Here is a 17,527-nt window from a genome sequence, read left to right as displayed (position 1 = left end):
TATCATATAGAACAGTGTAGCAACACTGCTGGTGTTCCCACAATGTAACTATCATATAGAACAGTGTAGCAACACTGCTGGTGTTCCCACAATGTAACTATCATATAGAACAGTGTAGCAACACTGCTGGTGTTCCCACAATGTAACTATCATATAGAACAGTGTAGCAACACTGCTGGTGTTCCCACAATGTAACTATCATATAGAACAGTGTAGCAACACTGCTGGTGTTCCCACAATGTAACTATCATATAGAACAGTGTAGCAACACTGCTGGTGTTCCCACAATGTAACTATCATATAGAACAGTGTAGTAACACTGCTGGTGTTCCCACAATGTAACTATCATATAGAACAGTGTAGCAACACTGCTGGTGTTCCTACAATGTAACTATCATATAGAACAGTGTAGCAACACTGCTGGTGTTCCCACAATGTAACTATCATATAGAACAGTGTAGCAACACTGCTGGTGTTCCTACAATGTAACTATCATATAGAACAGTGTAGCAACACTGCTGGTGTTCCCACAATGTAACTATCATATAGAACAGTGTAGCAACACTGCTGGTGTTCCCACAATGTAACTATCATATAGAACAGTGTAGCAACACTGCTGGTGTTCCCACAATGTAACTATCATATAGAACAGTGTAGCAACACTGCTGGTGTTCCTACAATGTAACTATCATATAGAACAGTGTACCAACACTGCTGGTGTTCCCACAATGTAACTATCATATAGAACAGTGTAGCAACACTGCTGGTGTTCGCACAATGTAACTATCATATAGAACAGTGTAGTAACACTGCTGGTGTTCCCACAATGTAACTATCATATAGAACAGTGTAGCAACACTGCTGGTGTTCCCACAATGTAACTATCATATAGAACAGTGTAGCAACACTGCTGGTGTTCCTACAATGTAACTATCATATAGAACAGTGTAGCAACACTGCTGGTGTTCCCACAATGTAACTATCATATAGAACAGTGTAGCAACACTGCTGGTGTTCCTACAATGTAACTATCATATAGAACAGTGTAGCAACACTGCTGGTGTTCCCACAATGTAACTATCATATAGAACAGTGTAGCAACACTGCTGGTGTTCCCACAATGTAACTATCATATAGAACAGTGTAGCAACACTGCTGGTGTTCCTACAATGTAACTATCATATAGAACAGTGTAGCAACACTGCTGGTGTTCCCACAATGTAACTATCATATAGAACAGTGTAGCAACACTGCTGGTGTTCCCACAATGTAACTATCATATAGAACAGTGTAGCAACACTGCTGGTGTTCCCACAATGTAACTATCATATAGAACAGTGTAGCAACACTGCTGGTGTTCCCACAATGTAACTATCATATAGAACAGTGTAGCAACACTGCTGGTGTTCCTACAATGTAACTATCATATAGAACAGTGTAGCAACACTGCTGGTGTTCCCACAATGTAACTATCATATAGAACAGTGTAGCAACACTGCTGGTGTTCCCACAATGTAACTATCATATAGAACAGTGTAGTAACACTGCTGGTGTTCCCACAATGTAACTATCATATAGAACAGTGTAGCAACACTGCTGGTGTTCCCACAATGTAACTATCATATAGAACAGTGTAGCAACACTGCTGGTGTTCCCACAATGTAACTATCATATAGAACAGTGTAGCAACACTGCTGGTGTTCCCACAATGTAACTATCATATGGAACAGTGTAGTAACACTGCTGGTGTTCCCACAATGTAACTATCATATAGAACAGTGTAGTAACACTGCTGGTGTTCCCACAATGTAACTATCATATAGAACAGTGTAGCAACACTGCTGGTGTTCCTACAATGTAACTATCATATAGAACAGTGTAGCAACACTGCTGGTGTTCCTACAATGTAACTATCATATAGAACAGTGTAGTAACACTGCTGGTGTTCCCACAATGTAACTATCATATAGAACAGTGTAGCAACACTGCTGGTGTTCCCACAATGTAACTATCATATAGAACAGTGTAGTAACACTGCTGGTGTTCCCACAATGTAACTATCATATAGAACAGTGTAGTAACACTGCTGGTGTTCCCACAATGTAACTATCATATAGAACAGTGTAGTAACACTGCTGGTGTTCCCACAATGTAACTATCATATAGAACAGTGTAGCAACACTGCTGGTGTTCCCACAATGTAACTATCATATAGAACAGTGTAGCAACACTGCTGGTGTTCCCACAATGTAACTATCATATAGAACAGTGTAGCAACACTGCTGGTGTTCCCACAATGTAACTATCATATAGAACAGTGTAGCAACACTGCTGGTGTTCCCACAATGTAACTATCATATAGAACAGTGTAGCAACACTGCTGGTGTTCCCACAATGTAACTATCATATAGAACAGTGTAGCAACACTGCTGGTGTTCCCACAATGTAACTATCATATAGAACAGTGTAGCAACACTGCTGGTGTTCCCACAATGTAACTATCATATAGAACAGTGTAGCAACACTGCTGGTGTTCCCACAATGTAACTATCATATAGAACAGTGTAGCAACACTGCTGGTGTTCCCACAATGTAACTATCATATAGAACAGTGTAGCAACACTGCTGGTGTTCCCACAATGTAACTATCATATAGAACAGTGTAGCAACACTGCTGGTGTTCCTACAATGTAACTATCATATAGAACAGTGTAGCAACACTGCTGGTGTTCCCACAATGTAACTATCATATAGAACAGTGTAGCAACACTGCTGGTGTTCCTACAATGTAACTATCATATAGAACAGTGTAGCAACACTGCTGGTGTTCCCACAATGTAACTATCATATAGAACAGTGTAGCAACACTGCTGGTGTTCCTACAATGTAACTATCATATAGAACAGTGTAGCAACACTGCTGGTGTTCCCACAATGTAACTATCATATAGAACAGTGTAGCAACACTGCTGGTGTTCCCACAATGTAACTATCATATAGAACAGTGTAGCAACACTGCTGGTGTTCCCACAATGTAACTATCATATAGAACAGTGTAGCAACACTGCTGGTGTTCCCACAATGTAACTATCATATAGAACAGTGTAGCAACACTGCTGGTGTTCCCACAATGTAACTATCATATAGAACAGTGTAGCAACACTGCTGGTGTTCCCACAATGTAACTATCATATAGAACAGTGTAGCAACACTGCTGGTGTTCCCACAATGTAACTATCATATAGAACAGTGTAGCAACACTGCTGGTGTTCCCACAATGTAACTATCATATAGAACAGTGTAGCAACACTGCTGGTGTTCCCACAATGTAACTATCATATAGAACAGTGTAGCAACACTGCTGGTGTTCCCACAATGTAACTATCATATAGAACAGTGTAGCAACACTGCTGGTGTTCCCACAATGTAACTATCATATAGAACAGTGTAGCAACACTGCTGGTGTTCCCACAATGTAACTATCATATAGAACAGTGTAGCAACACTGCTGGTGTTCCTACAATGTAACTATCATATAGAACAGTGTAGCAACACTGCTGGTGTTCCCACAATGTAACTATCATATAGAACAGTGTAGCAACACTGCTGGTGTTCCCACAATGTAACTATCATATAGAACAGTGTAGCAACACTGCTGGTGTTCCCACAATGTAACTATCATATAGAACAGTGTAGCAACACTGCTGGTGTTCCCACAATGTAACTATCATATAGAACAGTGTAGCAACACTGCTGGTGTTCCCACAATGTAACTATCATATAGAACAGTGTAGCAACACTGCTGGTGTTCCCACAATGTAACTATCATATAGAACAGTGTAGCAACACTGCTGGTGTTCCCACAATGTAACTATCATATAGAACAGTGTAGCAACACTGCTGGTGTTCCCACAATGTAACTATCATATAGAACAGTGTAGCAACACTGCTGGTGTTCCCACAATGTAACTATCATATAGAACAGTGTAGCAACACTGCTGGTGTTCCCACAATGTAACTATCATATAGAACAGTGTAGCAACACTGCTGGTGTTCCCACAATGTAACTATCATATAGAACAGTGTAGCAACACTGCTGGTGTTCCCACAATGTAACTATCATATAGAACAGTGTAGCAACACTGCTGGTGTTCCCACAATGTAACTATCATATAGAACAGTGTAGCAACACTGCTGGTGTTCCCACAATGTAACTATCATATAGAACAGTGTAGCAACACTGCTGGTGTTCCCACAATGTAACTATCATATAGAACAGTGTAGCAACACTGCTGGTGTTCCCACAATGTAACTATCATATAGAACAGTGTAGCAACACTGCTGGTGTTCCCACAATGTAACTATCATATAGAACAGTGTAGCAACACTGCTGGTGTTCCCACAATGTAACTATCATATAGAACAGTGTAGCAACACTGCTGGTGTTCCCACAATGTAACTATCATATAGAATAGTGTAGCAACACTGCTGGTGTTCCCACAATGTAACTATCATATAGAACAGTGTAGCAACACTGCTGGTGTTCCCACAATGTAACTATCATATAGAACAGTGTAGCAACACTGCTGGTGTTCCCACAATGTAACTATCATATAGAACAGTGTAGCAACACTGCTGGTGTTCCCACAATGTAACTATCATATAGAACAGTGTAGCAACACTGCTGGTGTTCCCACAATGTAACTATCATATAGAACAGTGTAGCAACACTGCTGGTGTTCCCACAATGTAACTATCATATAGAACAGTGTAGCAACACTGCTGGTGTTCCCACAATGTAACTATCATATAGAACAGTGTAGCAACACTGCTGGTGTTCCCACAATGTAACTATCATATAGAACAGTGTAGCAACACTGCTGGTGTTCCCACAATGTAACTATCATATAGAACAGTGTAGCAACACTGCTGGTGTTCCCACAATGTAACTATCATATAGAACAGTGTAGCAACACTGCTGGTGTTCCCACAATGTAACTATCATATAGAACAGTGTAGCAACACTGCTGGTGTTCCCACAATGTAACTATCATATAGAACAGTGTAGCAACACTGCTGGTGTTCCCACAATGTAACTATCATATAGAACAGTGTAGCAACACTGCTGGTGTTCCCACAATGTAACTATCATATAGAACAGTGTAGCAACACTGCTGGTGTTCCCACAATGTAACTATCATATAGAACAGTGTAGCAACACTGCTGGTGTTCCCACAATGTAACTATCATATAGAACAGTGTAGCAACACTGCTGGTGTTCCCACAATGTAACTATCATATAGAACAGTGTAGCAACACTGCTGGTGTTCCCACAATGTAACTATCATATAGAACAGTGTAGCAACACTGCTGGTGTTCCCACAATGTAACTATCATATAGAACAGTGTAGCAACACTGCTGGTGTTCCCACAATGTAACTATCATATAGAACAGTGTAGCAGTGTAGCAACACTGCTGGTGTTCCCACAATGTAACTATCATATAGAACAGTGTAGCAACACTGCTGGTGTTCCCACAATGTAACTATCATATAGAACAGTGTAGCAACACTGCTGGTGTTCCCACAATGTAACTATCATATAGAACAGTGTAGCAACACTGCTGGTGTTCCCACAATGTAACTATCATATAGAACAGTGTAGCAACACTGCTGGTGTTCCCACAATGTAACTATCATATAGAACAGTGTAGCAACACTGCTGGTGTTCCCACAATGTAACTATCATATAGAATAGTGTAGCAACACTGCTGGTGTTCCCACAATGTAACTATCATATAGAATAGTGTAGCAACACTGCTGGTGTTCCCACAATGTAACTATCATATAGAATAGTGTAGCAACACTGCTGGTGTTCCCACAATGTAACTATCATATAGAATAGTGTAGCAACACTGCTGGTGTTCCCACAATGTAACTATCATATAGAATAGTGTAGCAACACTGCTGGTGTTCCCACAATGTAACTATCATATAGAATAGTGTAGCAACACTGCTGGTGTTCCCACAATGTAACTATCATATAGAATAGTGTAGCAACACTGCTGGTGTTCCCACAATGTAACTATCATATAGAATAGTGTAGCAACACTGCTGGTGTTCCCACAATGTAACTATCATATAGAATAGTGTAGCAACACTGCTGGTGTTCCCACAATGTAACTATCATATAGAATAGTGTAGCAACACTGCTGGTGTTCCCACAATGTAACTATCATATAGAATAGTGTAGCAACACTGCTGGTGTTCCCACAATGTAACTATCATATAGAACAGTGTAGCAACACTGCTGGTGTTCCCACAATGTAACTATCATATAGAATAGTGTAGCAACACTGCTGGTGTTCCCACAATGTAACTATCATATAGAACAGTGTAGCAACACTGCTGGTGTTCCCACAATGTAACTATCATATAGAATAGTGTAGCAACACTGCTGGTGTTCCCACAATGTAACTATCATATAGAATAGTGTAGCAACACTGCTGGTGTTCCCACAATGTAACTATCATATAGAACAGTGTAGCAACACTGCTGGTGTTCCCACAATGTAACTATCATATAGAACAGTGTAGCAACACTGCTGGTGTTCCCACAATGTAACTATCATATAGAATAGTGTAGCAACACTGCTGGTGTTCCCACAATGTAACTATCATATAGAACAGTGTAGCAACACTGCTGGTGTTCCCACAATGTAACTATCATATAGAACAGTGTAGCAACACTGCTGGTGTTCCCACAATGTAACTATCATATAGAACAGTGTAGCAACACTGCTGGTGTTCCCACAATGTAACTATCATATAGAACAGTGTAGCAACACTGCTGGTGTTCCCACAATGTAACTATCATATAGAACAGTGTAGCAACACTGCTGGTGTTCCCACAATGTAACTATCATATAGAACAGTGTAGCAACACTGCTGGTGTTCCCACAATGTAACTATCATATAGAACAGTGTAGCAACACTGCTGGTGTTCCCACAATGTAACTATCATATAGAACAGTGTAGCAACACTGCTGGTGTTCCCACAATGTAACTATCATATAGAATAGTGTAGCAACACTGCTGGTGTTCCCACAATGTAACTATCATATAGAACAGTGTAGCAACACTGCTGGTGTTCCCACAATGTAACTATCATATAGAACAGTGTAGCAACACTGCTGGTGTTCCCACAATGTAACTATCATATAGAATAGTGTAGCAACACTGCTGGTGTTCCCACAATGTAACTATCATATAGAATAGTGTAGCAACACTGCTGGTGTTCCCACAATGTAACTATCATATAGAATAGTGTAGCAACACTGCTGGTGTTCCCACAATGTAACTATCATATAGAATAGTGTAGCAACACTGCTGGTGTTCCCACAATGTAACTATCATATAGAATAGTGTAGCAACACTGCTGGTGTTCCCACAATGTAACTATCATATAGAACAGTGTAGCAACACTGCTGGTGTTCCCACAATGTAACTATCATATAGAATAGTGTAGCAACACTGCTGGTGTTCCCACAATGTAACTATCATATAGAACAGTGTAGCAACACTGCTGGTGTTCCCACAATGTAACTATCATATAGAACAGTGTAGCAACACTGCTGGTGTTCCCACAATGTAACTATCATATAGAATAGTGTAGCAACACTGCTGGTGTTCCCACAATGTAACTATCATATAGAACAGTGTAGCAACACTGCTGGTGTTCCCACAATGTAACTATCATATAGAACAGTGTAGCAACACTGCTGGTGTTCCCACAATGTAACTATCATATAGAACAGTGTAGCAACACTGCTGGTGTTCCCACAATGTAACTATCATATAGAACAGTGTAGCAACACTGCTGGTGTTCCCACAATGTAACTATCATATAGAACAGTGTAGCAACACTGCTGGTGTTCCCACAATGTAACTATCATATAGAACAGTGTAGCAACACTGCTGGTGTTCCCACAATGTAACTATCATATAGAACAGTGTAGCAACACTGCTGGTGTTCCCACAATGTAACTATCATATAGAATAGTGTAGCAACACTGCTGGTGTTCCCACAATGTAACTATCATATAGAACAGTGTAGCAACACTGCTGGTGTTCCCACAATGTAACTATCATATAGAACAGTGTAGCAACACTGCTGGTGTTCCCACAATGTAACTATCATATAGAACAGTGTAGCAACACTGCTGGTGTTCCCACAATGTAACTATCATATAGAACAGTGTAGCAACACTGCTGGTGTTCCCACAATGTAACTATCATATAGAATAGTGTAGCAACACTGCTGGTGTTCCCACAATGTAACTATCATATAGAACAGTGTAGCAACACTGCTGGTGTTCCCACAATGTAACTATCATATAGAACAGTGTAGCAACACTGCTGGTGTTCCCACAATGTAACTATCATATAGAATAGTGTAGCAACACTGCTGGTGTTCCCACAATGTAACTATCATATAGAATAGTGTAGCAACACTGCTGGTGTTCCCACAATGTAACTATCATATAGAACAGTGTAGCAACACTGCTGGTGTTCCCACAATGTAACTATCATATAGAACAGTGTAGCAACACTGCTGGTGTTCCCACAATGTAACTATCATATAGAATAGTGTAGCAACACTGCTGGTGTTCCCACAATGTAACTATCATATAGAATAGTGTAGCAACACTGCTGGTGTTCCCACAATGTAACTATCATATAGAATAGTGTAGCAACACTGCTGGTGTTCCCACAATGTAACTATCATATAGAATAGTGTAGCAACACTGCTGGTGTTCCCACAATGTAACTATCATATAGAATAGTGTAGCAACACTGCTGGTGTTCCCACAATGTAACTATCATATAGAATAGTGTAGCAACACTGCTGGTGTTCCCACAATGTAACTATCATATAGAATAGTGTAGCAACACTGCTGGTGTTCCCACAATGTAACTATCATATAGAATAGTGTAGCAACACTGCTGGTGTTCCCACAATGTAACTATCATATAGAACAGTGTAGCAACACTGCTGGTGTTCCCACAATGTAACTATCATATAGAATAGTGTAGCAACACTGCTGGTGTTCCCACAATGTAACTATCATATAGAATAGTGTAGCAACACTGCTGGTGTTCCCACAATGTAACTATCATATAGAATAGTGTAGCAACACTGCTGGTGTTCCCACAATGTAACTATCATATAGAATAGTGTAGCAACACTGCTGGTGTTCCCACAATGTAACTATCATATAGAATAGTGTAGCAACACTGCTGGTGTTCCCACAATGTAACTATCATATAGAACAGTGTAGCAACACTGCTGGTGTTCCCACAATGTAACTATCATATAGAACAGTGTAGCAACACTGCTGGTGTTCCCACAATGTAACTATCATATAGAACAGTGTAGCAACACTGCTGGTGTTCCCACAATGTAACTATCATATAGAATAGTGTAGCAACACTGCTGGTGTTCCCACAATGTAACTATCATATAGAATAGTGTAGCAACACTGCTGGTGTTCCCACAATGTAACTATCATATAGAATAGTGTAGCAACACTGCTGGTGTTCCCACAATGTAACTATCATATAGAACAGTGTAGCAACACTGCTGGTGTTCCCACAATGTAACTATCATATAGAACAGTGTAGCAACACTGCTGGTGTTCCCACAATGTAACTATCATATAGAATAGTGTAGCAACACTGCTGGTGTTCCCACAATGTAACTATCATATAGAATAGTGTAGCAACACTGCTGGTGTTCCCACAATGTAACTATCATATAGAATAGTGTAGCAACACTGCTGGTGTTCCCACAATGTAACTATCATATAGAACAGTGTAGCAACACTGCTGGTGTTCCCACAATGTAACTATCATATAGAATAGTGTAGCAACACTGCTGGTGTTCCCACAATGTAACTATCATATAGAATAGTGTAGCAACACTGCTGGTGTTCCCACAATGTAACTATCATATAGAACAGTGTAGCAACACTGCTGGTGTTCCCACAATGTAACTATCATATAGAATAGTGTAGCAACACTGCTGGTGTTCCCACAATGTAACTATCATATAGAACAGTGTAGCAACACTGCTGGTGTTCCCACAATGTAACTATCATATAGAACAGTGTAGCAACACTGCTGGTGTTCCCACAATGTAACTATCATATAGAACAGTGTAGCAACACTGCTGGTGTTCCCACAATGTAACTATCATATAGAATAGTGTAGCAACACTGCTGGTGTTCCCACAATGTAACTATCATATAGAACAGTGTAGCAACACTGCTGGTGTTCCCACAATGTAACTATCATATAGAACAGTGTAGCAACACTGCTGGTGTTCCCACAATGTAACTATCATATAGAACAGTGTAGCAACACTGCTGGTGTTCCCACAATGTAACTATCATATAGAATAGTGTAGCAACACTGCTGGTGTTCCCACAATGTAACTATCATATAGAACAGTGTAGCAACACTGCTGGTGTTCCCACAATGTAACTATCATATAGAATAGTGTAGCAACACTGCTGGTGTTCCCACAATGTAACTATCATATAGAATAGTGTAGCAACACTGCTGGTGTTCCCACAATGTAACTATCATATAGAATAGTGTAGCAACACTGCTGGTGTTCCCACAATGTAACTATCATATAGAATAGTGTAGCAACACTGCTGGTGTTCCCACAATGTAACTATCATATAGAATAGTGTAGCAACACTGCTGGTGTTCCCACAATGTAACTATCATATAGAATAGTGTAGCAACACTGCTGGTGTTCCCACAATGTAACTATCATATAGAATAGTGTAGCAACACTGCTGGTGTTCCCACAATGTAACTATCATATAGAATAGTGTAGCAACACTGCTGGTGTTCCCACAATGTAACTATCATATAGAATAGTGTAGCAACACTGCTGGTGTTCCCACAATGTAACTATCATATAGAATAGTGTAGCAACACTGCTGGTGTTCCCACAATGTAACTATCATATAGAATAGTGTAGCAACACTGCTGGTGTTCCCACAATGTAACTATCATATAGAATAGTGTAGCAACACTGCTGGTGTTCCCACAATGTAACTATCATATAGAATAGTGTAGCAACACTGCTGGTGTTCCCACAATGTAACTATCATATAGAATAGTGTAGCAACACTGCTGGTGTTCCCACAATGTAACTATCATATAGAATAGTGTAGCAACACTGCTGGTGTTCCCACAATGTAACTATCATATAGAATAGTGTAGCAACACTGCTGGTGTTCCCACAATGTAACTATCATATAGAATAGTGTAGCAACACTGCTGGTGTTCCCACAATGTAACTATCATATAGAATAGTGTAGCAACACTGCTGGTGTTCCCACAATGTAACTATCATATAGAATAGTGTAGCAACACTGCTGGTGTTCCCACAATGTAACTATCATATAGAATAGTGTAGCAACACTGCTGGTGTTCCCACAATGTAACTATCATATAGAATAGTGTAGCAACACTGCTGGTGTTCCCACAATGTAACTATCATATAGAATAGTGTAGCAACACTGCTGGTGTTCCCACAATGTAACTATCATATAGAATAGTGTAGCAACACTGCTGGTGTTCCCACAATGTAACTATCATATAGAATAGTGTAGCAACACTGCTGGTGTTCCCACAATGTAACTATCATATAGAATAGTGTAGCAACACTGCTGGTGTTCCCACAATGTAACTATCATATAGAATAGTGTAGCAACACTGCTGGTGTTCCCACAATGTAACTATCATATAGAATAGTGTAGCAACACTGCTGGTGTTCCCACAATGTAACTATCATATAGAATAGTGTAGCAACACTGCTGGTGTTCCCACAATGTAACTATCATATAGAATAGTGTAGCAACACTGCTGGTGTTCCCACAATGTAACTATCATATAGAATAGTGTAGCAACACTGCTGGTGTTCCCACAATGTAACTATCATATAGAATAGTGTAGCAACACTGCTGGTGTTCCCACAATGTAACTATCATATAGAATAGTGTAGCAACACTGCTGGTGTTCCCACAATGTAACTATCATATAGAATAGTGTAGCAACACTGCTGGTGTTCCCACAATGTAACTATCATATAGAATAGTGTAGCAACACTGCTGGTGTTCCCACAATGTAACTATCATATAGAATAGTGTAGCAACACTGCTGGTGTTCCCACAATGTAACTATCATATAGAATAGTGTAGCAACACTGCTGGTGTTCCCACAATGTAACTATCATATAGAATAGTGTAGCAACACTGCTGGTGTTCCCACAATGTAACTATCATATAGAATAGTGTAGCAACACTGCTGGTGTTCCCACAATGTAACTATCATATAGAATAGTGTAGCAACACTGCTGGTGTTCCCACAATGTAACTATCATATAGAATAGTGTAGCAACACTGCTGGTGTTCCCACAATGTAACTATCATATAGAATAGTGTAGCAACACTGCTGGTGTTCCCACAATGTAACTATCATATAGAATAGTGTAGCAACACTGCTGGTGTTCCCACAATGTAACTATCATATAGAATAGTGTAGCAACACTGCTGGTGTTCCCACAATGTAACTATCATATAGAATAGTGTAGCAACACTGCTGGTGTTCCCACAATGTAACTATCATATAGAATAGTGTAGCAACACTGCTGGTGTTCCCACAATGTAACTATCATATAGAATAGTGTAGCAACACTGCTGGTGTTCCCACAATGTAACTATCATATAGAATAGTGTAGCAACACTGCTGGTGTTCCCACAATGTAACTATCATATAGAATAGTGTAGCAACACTGCTGGTGTTCCCACAATGTAACTATCATATAGAATAGTGTAGCAACACTGCTGGTGTTCCCACAATGTAACTATCATATAGAATAGTGTAGCAACACTGCTGGTGTTCCCACAATGTAACTATCATATAGAATAGTGTAGCAACACTGCTGGTGTTCCCACAATGTAACTATCATATAGAATAGTGTAGCAACACTGCTGGTGTTCCCACAATGTAACTATCATATAGAATAGTGTAGCAACACTGCTGGTGTTCCCACAATGTAACTATCATATAGAATAGTGTAGCAACACTGCTGGTGTTCCCACAATGTAACTATCATATAGAACAGTGTAGCAACACTGCTGGTGTTCCCACAATGTAACTATCATATAGAATAGTGTAGCAACACTGCTGGTGTTCCCACAATGTAACTATCATATAGAATAGTGTAGCAACACTGCTGGTGTTCCCACAATGTAACTATCATATAGAATAGTGTAGCAACACTGCTGGTGTTCCCACAATGTAACTATCATACAGAATAGTGTAGCAACACTGCTGGTGTTCCCACAGTGTAACTATCATATAGAACAGTGTAGCAACACTGCTGGTGTTCCCACAATGTAACTATCATATAGAATAGTGTAGCAACACTGCTGGTGTTCCCACAATGTAACTATCATATAGAATAGTGTAGCAACACTGCTGGTGTTCCCACAATGTAACTATCATATAGAATAGTGTAGCAACACTGCTGGTGTTCCCACAATGTAACTATCATATAGAATAGTGTAGCAACACACTGCTGGTGTTCCCACAATGTAACTATCATATAGAATAGTGTAGCAACACTGCTGGTGTTCCCACAATGTAACTATCATATAGAATAGTGTAGCAACACTGCTGGTGTTCCCACAATGTAACTATCATATAGAATAGTGTAGCAACACACTGCTGGTGTTCCCACAATGTAACTATCATATAGAATAGTGTAGCAACACTGCTGCTGTTCCCACAATGTAACTATCATATAGAATAGTGTAGCAACACTGCTGGTGTTCCCACAATGTAACTATCATATAGAATAGTGTAGCATCACACTGCTGGTGTTCCCACAATGTAACTATCATATAGAATAGTGTAGCAACACTGCTGGTGTTCCCACAATGTAACTATCATATAGAATAGTGTAGCAACACTGCTGGTGTTCCCACAATGTAACTATCATATAGAATAGTGTAGCAACACTGCTGGTGTTCCCACAATGTAACTATCATATAGAATAGTGTAGCAACACTGCTGGTGTTCCCACAATGTAACTATCATATAGAACAGTGTAGCAACACTGCTGGTGTTCCCACTGTGTAACTATCATATAGAACAGTGTAGCACCACTGCTGGTGTTCCCACTGTGTAACTATCATACAGAACAGTGTAGCACCACTGCCGGTGTTCCCACTGTGTAACTATCATATAGAACAGTGTAGCAACACTGCTGGTGTTCCCACTGTGTAACTATCATACAGAACAGTGAAGCACCACTGCGGGTGTTCCCACTGTGTAACTATCATATAGAACAGTGTAGCAACACTGCTGGTGTTCCCACTGTGTAACTATCATATAGAACAGTGTAGCACCACTGCTGGTGTTCCCACTGTGTAACTATCATACAGAACAGTGTAGCACCACTGCCAGTGTTCCCACTGTGTAACTATCATACAGAACAGTGTAGCAACACTGCTGGTATTCCCACTGTGTAACTATCATATAGAACAGTGTAGCACCACTGCCGGTGTTCCCACTGTGTAACTATCATATAGAACAGTGTAGCAACACTGCTGGTGTTCCCACTGTGTAACTATCATATAGAACAGTGTAGCAACACTGCTGGTGTTCCCACTGTGTAACTATCATATAGAACAGTGTAGCACCACTGCTGGTGTTCCCACTGTGTAACTATCATATAGAACATTGTAGCAACACTGCTGGTGTTCCCACTGTGTAACTATCATATAGAACAGTGTAGCACCACTGCTGATGTTCCCACTGTGTAACTATCATATAGAACAGTGTAGAAACACTGCTGGTGTTCCCACTGTGTAACTATCATACAGAACAATGTAGCAACACTGCTGGTGTTCCCACTGTGTAACTATCATATAGAACAGTGTAGCACCACTGCTGGTGTTCCCACTGTGTAACTATCATATAGAACAGTGTAGCAACACTGCTGGTGTTCCCACTGTGTAACTATCATATAGAACAGTGTAGCACCACTGCTGGTGTTCCCACTGTGTAACTATCATATAGAACAGTGTAGCAACACTGTTGTTCCCACTGTGTAACTATCATATAGAACAGTGTAGCAACACTGTTGTTCCCACTGTGTAACTATCATATAGAACAGTGTAGCAACACTGTTGTTCCCACTGTGTAACTATCATATAGAACAGTGTAGCACCATTGCTGGTGTTCCCACTGTGTAACTATCATACAGAACAGTGTAGCAACACTGCTGGTGTTCCCATTGTGTAACTATCATATAGAACAGTGTAGCAACACTTCTGGTGTTCCCACTGTGTAACTATCATACAGAACAGTGTAGCAACACTGCTGGTGTTCCCACTGTGTAACTATCATACAGAACAGTGTAGCACCACTGCTGGTATTCCCACTGTGTAACTATCATATAGAACAGTGTAGCAACACTGCTGGTGTTCCCACTGTGTAACTATCATACAGAACAGTGTAGCAACACTGCTGGTGTTCCCACTGTGTAACTATCATACAGAACAGTGTAGCAACACTGCTGGTGTTCCCACTGTGTAACTATCATATAGAACAGTGTAGCACCACTGCTGGTGTTCCCACTGTGTAACTATCATATTGAACAGTGTAGCACCATTGCTGGTGTTCCCACTGTGTAACTATCATATAGAACAGTGTAGCAACACTGCTGGTGTTCCCACTGTGTAACTATCATATAGAACAGTGTAGCACCACTGCTGGTGTTCCCACTGTGTAACTATCATACAGAACAGTGTAGCAACACTGCTGGTGTTCCCACTGTGTAACTATCATACAGAACAGTGTAGCAACACTGCTGGTGTTCCCACTGTGTAACTATCATATAGAACAGTGTAGCAACACTTCTGGTGTTCCCACTGTGTAACTATCATACAGAACAGTGTAGCAACACTGCTGGTGTTCCCACTGTGTAACTATCATACAGAACAGTGTAGCAACACTGCTGGTGTTCCCACTGTGTAACTATCATATTGAACAGTGTAGCACCACTGCTGGTGTTCCCACTGTGTAACTCTCATATAGAATAGTGTAGCAACACTGCTGGTGTTCCCACTGTGTAACTCTCATATAGAACAGTGTCGCAACACTGCTGGTGTTCCCACTGTGTAAGTATCATGCAGAATAGTGTGGCAGCACTGCTGGTGTTCCCACAATGTAACTATCATATAGAATAGTGTAGCAACACTGCTGGTGTTCCCACAATGTAACTATCATATAGAATAGTGTAGCAACACTGCTGCTGGTGTTCCCACAATGTAACTATCATATAGAATAGTGTAGCAACACACTGCTGGTGTTCCCACAATGTAACTATCATATAGAATAGTGTAGCAACACACTGCTGGTGTTCCCACAATGTAACTATCATATAGAACAGTGTAGCAACACTGCTGGTGTTCCCACAATGTAACTATCATATAGAACAGTGTAGCAACACTGCTGGTGTTCCCACAATGTAACTATCATATAGAATAGTGTAGCAACACTGCTGGTGTTCCCACAATGTAACTATCATATAGAATAGTGTAGCAACACTGCTGGTGTTCCCACAATGTAACTATCATATAGAATAGTGTAGCAACACTGCTGGTGTTCCCACAATGTAACTATCATATAGAACAGTGTAGCAACACTGCTGGTGTTCCCACAATGTAACTATCATATAGAACAGTGTAGCAACACTGCTGGTGTTCCCACAATGTAACTATCATATAGAACAGTGTAGCAACACTGCTGGTGTTCCCACAATGTAACTATCATATAGAATAGTGTAGCAACACTGCTGGTGTTCCCACAATGTAACTATCATATAGAACAGTGTAGCAACACTGCTGGTGTTCCCACAATGTAACTATCATATAGAACAGTGTAGCAACACTGCTGGTGTTCCCACAATGTAACTATCATATAGAATAGTGTAGCAACACTGCTGGTGTTCCCACAATGTAACTATCATATAGAACAGTGTAGCAACACTGCTGGTGTTCCCACAATGTAACTATCATATAGAATAGTGTAGCAACACTGCTGGTGTTCCCACAATGTAACTATCATATAGAATAGTGTAGCAACACTGCTGGTGTTCCCACAATGTAACTATCATATAGAACAGTGTAGCAACACTGCTGGTGTTCCCACAATGTAACTATCATATAGAATAGTGTAGCAACACTGCTGGTGTTCCCACAATGTAACTATCATATAGAACAGTGTAGCAACACTGCTGGTGTTCCCACAATGTAACTATCATATAGAACAGTGTAGCAACACTGCTGGTGTTCCCACAATGTAACTATCATATAGAACAGTGTAGCAACACTGCTGGTGTTTCCACAATGTAACTATCATATAGAATAGTGTAGCA

At 40.3% G+C, this 17,527-nt stretch overlaps 1 protein-coding gene across 2 annotated transcripts in view; it reads left to right on the top strand.

Moving 5' to 3' along the window:
• LOC128699126 (trypsin-1) overlaps positions 1–17,527 on the top strand; it is a 31,309-nt gene that overhangs the window by 10,606 nt on the left and 3,176 nt on the right. The window lies entirely within an intron of this gene.

Source organism: Cherax quadricarinatus, chromosome 96, assembly GCF_038502225.1.
Source record: "Cherax quadricarinatus isolate ZL_2023a chromosome 96, ASM3850222v1, whole genome shotgun sequence".
Taxonomy (NCBI): domain Eukaryota; kingdom Metazoa; phylum Arthropoda; class Malacostraca; order Decapoda; family Parastacidae; genus Cherax; species Cherax quadricarinatus.
The sequence above is the reverse complement of the archived record's forward strand: the minus strand, read 5'-3'. Positions and strand labels throughout refer to the sequence as shown.